Source organism: Lepus europaeus, chromosome 20, assembly GCF_033115175.1.
Source record: "Lepus europaeus isolate LE1 chromosome 20, mLepTim1.pri, whole genome shotgun sequence".
NCBI lineage: Eukaryota > Metazoa > Chordata > Mammalia > Lagomorpha > Leporidae > Lepus > Lepus europaeus.
This window is the reverse complement of record NC_084846.1, coordinates 14,378,061-14,387,167: the sequence shown is the minus strand read 5'-3', so window position 1 is coordinate 14,387,167 and position 9,107 is coordinate 14,378,061. Positions and strand designations below refer to the sequence as shown.

The following is a 9,107-nucleotide window of genomic DNA, read 5'->3' as shown; positions in this document are numbered from 1 at the left end:
TAGGAGTCCTATTAGAACATTTGCAGTTTATAAGACATGGTATGGAAATAAACTTTAATTTATGAATTACTTGAGTAGGGATAGCATGAGCCTAAAAGTTAGAGAGCAGTGGTGTTGTGCTTGTGACACTGAGCTATGTGTGAGCTGCTGCTCATTGATCCCACAGAAAGAAATCCTGGTCTGCTTGGCCCCTCCAGGGCCAGGCCCTTCACCCCTCCTGACTCTCCAGGGCCAGCCCTGCTCCCCTCTCCATCCTCCAATGCCAGGCCCTGCTTGCCCTCCAGGGCCAGCCATGCTCCCATCCTTGTAACCCAGGGCCAGGCCCTGTTCCCCACCTTGATCTCCAGGGCCAGACCCTGTACCCCTCAGGCAGGGCCCTGGCCACCCTCCAGGGACAGGCCCCTTCTCCCCTCCTTGCACTCCAGAGGCAGCCCTGCTCCCCTACAGGGCAGCCCTTGCCACCCTCTAGGGCACAGCCCTGTTCCCCTCAGGCATGGCCTGGCTACCCTCCAGGGCCAGGATCCATTTGCCTCCTTTCTCTCCAGGGCCAGGCCCCACTCCACTCCTACAGGGCTCTGGCCACCCTCCAGGGCCTGGCCCTGCTACCCTCCTCATCCTCCAGGGACTGCCACACTCCTCTCTCCATCCTCCAGGGCCAGGCCCAACTCTTCTCCTTGCCCTCAAGGGCCAGGCCCCCCTCCCCTCAGGCAGGGCCCTGGCCACCCTCCATGTCCCAGCACTATACTCTCCTCACCCTCCAGGGCTGGTTCTGCTCCCCTCTCTGTCCTCCAATGCCCTCTCCTTGCCCTCCAGAGCCAGGCCCTGCTCCTCTCCTCACCCTCCAGGGCTGAGATGAGAGAAGTGAGGCACAGAGAACTTCAGAGGGTTCTTACCACTGACACAACTAGCTAATGACATAATTCAAGTTCCTTTTCAGATTAGAAATTTTCCTTTAAACCTTACATCTCAGTTTTTTGAGGGTTGATCACTTTTTATTTTCAAAAATCAAAAATAGCACCAGCACAGTCCTGAGCTTTATGCCCTTGAGTTTCATTACATCAACATATGATGTTCATATGGTGTCCTGTAGAACCGCTTATAACCTCCTGCTTGTGGTAAATGAAATAGTGGAGAATGGGGGAGATTGTGTCAGGGCACTTTGCAGATCCTCTGATGAATGTGTGTTTTTTCCTTACCAGATGCATTTCACTGGTCACAGCCAGCAGATGAATCCAACAAATCATTCGCAGGTCATAGCATTTGAACTCCCGGGGCTCTCTCAGGTATGGGAGCTGTGGTGCTTCTTCTTCATTGTCTTCTGTGCTGTATATCTGTGGCTTTAAATGGAAATCTCCTTATTGTTGCCATTGTGACCTCTGACCCATGTCTGCACACAACCATGTATTTTCTCTTAGGTAGTCTTTCTTTCCTGTACTTTTGCTACTTATCCATCACAACACCCAGGATGCTGGTTGACTTGCTCTCGGACAGCCCCATAATTTCCTTTGGTGCTTTCCTGACTTATCTCTTTTTCTTTCACTTCACTGGCAGCATCAAGATCTTCCTGCTGACAGTCATGGCATATGACCGCTATGTTGCCATTTCCCAACCACTGCACTACACATTCATTATGAATCAGACCGTCTGTGGGCTCCTCATGGCAGCCTCCTGGGTGAGAGGCTTCATCCACTCCATTGTACAGGTTGTATTGACTATCCAGCTGCCATTCTGTGGGCCTGACAAGCTGGACAACTTTTATTGTGATGTGCCTCAGTTGATCAAATTGGCCTGCACAGATACTTCCATCTTAGAGCTTCTAATGGTGTCTAACAATGGCTTGCTCACCCTGATGTGTTTTCTGGTGTTGTTGGGATCCTACACAGCACTGCTGGTCATGCTCTGAAGCCACTCACGGGAGGGTTGTAGCAAGGCGCTGTCAACCTGTGCTTTTCACATTGCCATGGTCACCTTAATCTTTGTGCCTTGCATATACATCTATACAAGGCCTTTTCGGACATTCTCCATGGACAAAATGGTCTCTGTGCTGTATACAATGGTTATTCCCATGCTGAATCCTGCCATCTACACCCTGAGAAACAAGGAAGTGATCATGGCCATGAAGAAGCTATGAAGGAGGCAAAAGGACTTTCTCAGTCCCCCAGAGCATTGACCCCAAGCTGGAATGTGGGACGAGTGTCCGGAACTGCTCCCAAGTGCCTGCTGGAGAAAAAGTTTTGAATGCCGTATAAAAGTAGCCTTTGGCTCACAGAGCACTTTCCCAGGTGAGTATTCTGTTGGCCAAGCTGAGAAAGTTCCAACTGCAAAATGCATAAAGGTGGTAAATTTAGAGTTTCTTTTCTGATATCATTTCTTGGGCATAAAATACTTTTGAAGAGCTCAACACATTTTTTAAATTTCCCAGAAATAGAAGGGATCCAAATGTTAATATAAGTGTAGGTCACTGATTGAATGTTTGTCATGAAGAAAAAGAAAATTACATTGTGCTAATGACTTCTTTCTGTCAGTTTCTTAATGATTACCATTGTTGCTATCATTATTGTCAGTACCACCTTCATTGTCATGATTATATAAATAGCATTTGGTAAGAGCTTACTATGTTTTAGGCATTGTACCAATTATTTTATATTTAGTATTTATTTTAATTGTATAATTTTAATAAGGCATGTATCATCCTCATTTTGGAATGAGACATTTGTAAGTTTCATACATTAAATGATCTACTTAAGGCCCTATAATGCAACTCAGGTGTATACAAGTTTGGAACTCAAATTACAGATGATATAAAAAACTTGCTCATGCTTCTAGGGTTTAACATGTCTTTGTCAGTTTATGTCAGTTTAGAGTGACATCAGGGATAGGGTTGGCATGTTCAGTTGGGCCAGACCAAGTGTTGTTGAGAGAGTCAGGAAGTCTACTTATCGGAATAAGAGGGATGGAGTAGAAGATTCACAGAGAACTGAACACATAAAGAATGAGGAATTGGGAAAGGTGGGATAGAGTGAAGGGGGAGTGTTCTTGAGGGAACTGATGCTCAGAAGATTTGTATGTGGGATTTTTTTTTTTTAAACTATATACTTGCTTAGGAACTCTATCTTTTAAACTCAGCTATCTTATATTCTGTTTAGAGCTACACTAGACTGCTTTGAAGGTTGCAATGGCAAGGGCTGGGCCAGACCAAAGGTAGGAGCTTGCAACTCTATTTTTGTCTCCTCATGGGTGGCAGGGACTCAGGTACTTAGGCCATTCTCTGCTGCATTCCCAGGTACATCAACAGAGAGATGAACCAGCCCTCCTATATGGAATGCCAACAGAGCAGTATGTTTTGGTTTATACACTAAAAACATAGGTTATGTATGAATCAATAAATATGAAGTTTAATACCTGATGTGTGTGTGTGTGTGTGTATTGGACTCATAGAAACTGAAAACATAGCTGTGTATGAACTAAAAAATGCATGCGAAGTTTAATATCTCCTGGCTCCTGGCTTTGGATCAGCACAGCTCTGGCTGTTGTGGCCATCTAGGGAGTAAACCAGCTGATGGAAGACCTCTCTCTGTGTCTCTATCTCTCTCTGTAACTCTGTCTTTCAAATAAATAAAATAAATCTTTAAAAAAAGAGAGAAATGATTACATAAATGTAACAATCCAGGAGTTCCCACAATGGTAAGTTCTGACTTCTAATATTTTAAGTGTGCTAGCTTGTTAATAAAATATAATTGTTCCTTGTACATTTTTCTTTGAAAATATCCCCTTAATCAAGATTAATTTTACAATAAATCTAATTTTTTGAGTAATCTTGGTTTAAGAACTTTTTTTTTTTTTAATTTGCCACAGCCACCGAAGCTGGGCTGATCCCAAGCCAGGAGCCAAGAGCTTCCTCCAGCTCTTCCCATGCAGGTGCAGGGGCCCAAAGACTTGGGTCATCTTCCACTGATTTCCCAGGCCATAGCAGGGAGCTGGATTGGAAGTAGAGCAGCTGGGACTTAAACTGGCACCCATATGGCATGATGACACTGCAGGCGGTGGCTTTCCCTGCTACAGCACAGTGCAAGCCTCCAGTTTATGACCTCTTACAAAAATTTCCCCAGGTATTGTAAATATAGAGTTCAATACAAACACATAATTTAAAAATAAGATTTAGGCTTCTCTTGAAGAGTCCAGATAGTATGAATTGTTTAAATTTTTCATACCAGTCTACTGGTCAAGTAGGCTAACATTACATGAAAATATTATTCAAGAGTATGAAAAATATAAAATTGTGTTCAGCTAATTTGAAACATAATTTTGAAAAACCCTTTATAATGGCAGTGACTATGTTAAGATGTATGTCTGCTTAAATATAACTTACATAGTGTTATTTGACTTTAAGACCCCAGAATAACACTAAATTAAATTAATTTATGGATTATTTTTATGCAAGATACAATACTGAAATTTTGGTGAGCAGTTTTTGCTGATTTTCACATTATGAGGCTCCATTTTTTTAAATTGTATTGCTGGACATGTTCATTTTGGCACTTTAAGAAGGTACAAAAAATGGTACATGGTTATTTTGGTAATGGTATTATGATAACAGTATGTGGTTATTTTAACGTGTGCCGATTCCTTACCTCTCAGTTTTGTTTGTGAGAGGGAAGTTAGATATTTGGTTAGAGATGAGTGTTAAAGCTGTCCTGGGAGCAGTGATTTCAGAAAGACAAAAGGTGAGTGCAAAGTATTGGGATGTGTTTTTCACTGGGAAAAGGGAATAGTTTTGTCTGAAAGCCAAGAGTATGATTATCCAGAAACTTAAAGGGGACGATGAGAAAGAAAGCTTGCAAGGGCAGAGAGAGTATCAAAGTTGTGCACAGAATAAGTTTTATTTGTCTTAGTTTATAATGTTTATAAGAAACAAATCTCAAGGGGAGCAAGGAAAGCAATTACAATTTTGGCCACATCAGCCTGCTCTTCTGAGTTTAGTTATAAGGGGAAAACAAAGAATTGCTAGCATATTTCACTACCCAAACTGGAATGTGGTTCTCTTGCTGTTAAAATGACCACAGGTATTTGGCCTTGTCATCCACATGTGATTCTCATGTCCTCTCGTGCTTCCTTAAATTTTCCAATAGGAGGCAGATGCCAAACATGAATTCTTTTTAAAGAATTGGAAACAACCAGATTCAGAGTGTCATGAAAAAGTCTGAGTCAGGGACTCTCAGTATTGATGCCTCGAGAAATGGAAGGGTGGACACAGGATTAGAACTGTCAGGCTTTGTGAGAGGAGTAACGCAGGATTGCCAGGACTTGTTTATGTCCAGGATCAGACACGTTTGAGACAGCAAACTGCAGAGCCAACACAAAGCAAAACAAGCGTTCGTCACAAAGAGTGAATTATATTTTTTTGTTAGAAATATGGCATCACTGACCCCTCAGGATTTTTGGATCCATACTTTCACAAAGTAGCTGTATCCTTCATGGCAGTTTTGTTTTTTTTTTTTAAATCAGGATATAAGTGGATGTGCTATTTGTGTAACTGAGATCCTACCTGGGATATCATATTTGGAAACTACCCTTACTAAATCAGACATCAGAAGCCACGAAGAGACAGTGTTGTATATCTTGTATGGAATGGATGTATTCAAATACTTCCTAGGAAACTGGACACTGTGCTCCACAGCTTACAGAGTCTCTGCCTCACAAGTGGTAAGGAGTATCACCTCCTCAAGGCCAAGCACTTTGACAGATATTGAGGAACTTGGTAATGGAGGAATTAACTCACATCTGTAGGTGTACAGAAAAATCTAGAGGAAAGAAACTTTTGGGCTCAGTTTCCTAGACTCAGATTAGAAGAGAAAATTTGGCAGCATTCCAAAAATATTCTACAGATAGATCAGTAGAAATACTATGGAGGGGGAGATGAAAATTGTTATAATCCTTTTGGGGACACATTTGGCAACACCTAAGAAAATTCCTATGCTCTGATCTTTAGACTCAGTAATTCCACTTATATGAGTTTACCATGAAGACAGCCTCCAACATGAGAAAATATGTATGTACAAACTCATTCACTGAAGTATTTCTAATTGCAAGATTTAGAACAATATAAACAAGGCAGTCCCTTCAAGACAAATATCATGTTTTCCCTGATTTGTGGTAAGTAACACACAGAAGACAGAAAATGTAATAATGCAAAATTCTCACAAAAGAAAACCAAAGAGGATAACATATAAACCAATGGGATTGGTTACCTATAGGCACTGGATGTGGAAGAGTGGAATGATGAGAGAATGAGACAAGAGTAGAAGGAATGAGAGAGAAGGGCCTCTCTGAGTAGATTTCCTCATAGGGTTTTGCATGGTTCTGATTTTTAGAATCATGTTGATATGTCACAAGGTTAAAGAACACACCCCAACTCACTTATAAAATGAACTATGCAAAGTGGAAGTGCAAGATGGAATACAAACAGAACACCCTGATTTGTCACAAATGAATTAGACGAGGAAGCGAAGAACTCACCTGAGTAACTTTGGGAGATGGCATTTGTTCCTGCACATTCTAAATCAAGACAAAAACACATTTATTGTACTACACATTTATTGTACTCTAGGACTAAATGTACTTTTCATAGAATTATGGGTTAGAAATTTGGAAACTACTCTGAGGTTATGCTAGGATTAAGCAAAAAGTAAAAAACACAATGGAAAATGATAGATTTCCTACTTTTAGAGAGAGGAATTAAAGAAAAGGGTAGGTCAAAATAAACCCCATGGAATGGTTAGATTTAGAAATATGAATCTGGGCTGGCACCATGGCTCAAAAGGCTAATCCTCTGCCTTGTGGCACCGGCACACTGGGTTCTAGTCCCAGTCGGGGTGCCAGATTCTGTCCTGGTTGCCCCTCTTCCAGGCCAGCTCTCTGCTGTGGCCAGGGAGTGCAGTGGAGGATGGCCCAAGTGCTTGGGCCCTGCACCCCATGGGAAACCAGGAGAAGCACCTGGCTCCTGCCTTCGGATCAGCGTGGAGCGTCAGCCACAGCACACCAGCCGCAGTGGCCATTGGAGGGTGAACCAATGGCAAAGGAAGACCTTTCTCTCTGTCTCTCTCTCTCACTGTCCACTCTGCCTGTCAAAAAAAAAAAAAAAAGAAAGAAATATGAAACTGTGTTTTTTTTTTAAAGATTTATTCTATCTATAAGCAGAATTACACAGAGAAGAGAGTTGAGTCGGGAGAGAGAGAGAGAGAGAGAGAGAGATGAGAGAGAGAGACCTTCGATCCTCTGGTTCACTCTTCAAAGGATTACAATGGCTGGGGCTGGGCTGGGCCAAAGTCAGGAGCCAGGAACTTCTAGGTCACCCCCATGCCTGCAGGGGCCCAAGATTTTGGGCCATTCTTCACTGCAGGGAGTTGGATCAGAAGTGGAGCTGCAGGGACTCAAATTGGCACTCATCCAAGGATGCCAGTGCTGCAGACTGCATCTTAACCTGCTGTGCTACCGTGCTGGCCCTGAATTGTGGTTTTTAGAAACTTTGGAAAAGTGGTCCTTTTGTATATATATATATATATATATATATATATATATATATATATATATATTTAATCATGCAGATCTGTGCTTGTGTATGATAGATACAGGAAGGGATACAGATGTATGCATACATTTGCATTCCTCTGCATTTCCTGGCTAGGGCCACAAGTGGCAGCTTAACCTGTTGCACTTCAATGCTAGTCCCCTACTATGTATTTTAAACTATATGTTAAAACCTCATTGGCATTCATAATGTGTCAGTTTTTTTATGGTTTTCTGATACTTATTTTTTTGTGTTAATAGTAAATTTTTCTTAAAATTACTGTACATGGAAGATCAGACTAGCTAATGTTCCATTGTAATTCCTACATTTTCCACCAGATGTCACTAATGCTGTAATGTTCAAATTGAGCTGAATGGCTTCAGATTATAAGACTAATATTCAACTTTTATGGTTAGAAGTTCACATGGGGATTTCAGGGTTCAAACATATTAATGCATCAGATTAAAATCACTTAGCATCTTTGGCTTACTATGTCTTTTATATGAATTATTTCATTGAATTTCGTGCTGTTGTGAGAAGTTGAATTGTGGGCTCCATGGGCATATCAGTTGTGCTGCTGTTTAAAGTTGAGATAGACTCTTGCTTCTGTCTTCAGTCAAGGAAGCCAATCCATGACTCCCCCCTCACTAACTTCCATTACATAGAGAATTAGAGGAATTTCTTTTTGGCTTAACTTGCGAATAATAATGTATTGTTCAAGCTTATTAACGTATGAAATATATTTCAAGTTATTGTGCTCAGTGACAATAATCAAAATTTATATTGTAATAAATATAGAATAAAAACAGCCCCCTCTATTTCAAATGTTATTTATATTTTCTAAAATCAGACCTTTAGAGATCTTTCCATCCTAAATGGGTTATGTCTTTGAAAAAAAGCCAACAGTATTCAGTTTGGCTACTTCATCTATTAGAGTTACAATTCTGTTCTAGTCTGGCAAAAAGCTTGTAGCCCAGCAACCAGACCATTTAAAAATGGGTTGGGAGAAAAAAGTCAGAGCTGACACTCTAATAACTTTAGTTGTATTGTGTTAACTCATTCCCTATTATTCTCTGGTACCATCTGATATATTTTTATAGGAGAGAAATGCAATATAATTATTTATTTGTAGAGTCTACTTCAACTATGTTTATTTGCATTATTTTCTAGGCAAACATGTTTTCTCTTTTAAAAGGAAGATTTTATTTATTTATTTGAGAGTTAGAGATATAGACAGAGAGAGGGAGAGACAAAGAGAAAGCTCTTCCATCCATTAGTTCACTCCCCAAATGGCCGCAAGGGCTGGAGCTGGGCTGATCTGAAGCCAGGAGCTGGGAGCTTCTTAGGGTTCTCCCATGTGGGTGCAGGGGCCCAAGCACTTGGGCCATTTTCCACTGTTTTCCTAGGCCAAAAGCAGAGAGCTGGATCAGAAGAGGAACAGCCAGGATATGAACTGGCACCCATATGGGATACTGGCACAGCAAGTGGAGGCATAGCCTACTATGCCATAGCACTGGCCCTGGCAAATTTTCACAAGCAG

The 9,107-nt window shown here is 41.4% G+C and overlaps 1 pseudogene; it reads left to right on the top strand.

Moving 5' to 3' along the window:
- The first annotated feature begins 1,226 nt into the window (after positions 1 to 1,226).
- Positions 1,227 to 2,170, top strand: LOC133750090 (olfactory receptor 4D5-like; annotated as a pseudogene).
- Positions 2,171 to 9,107: the final 6,937 nt, after the last annotated feature.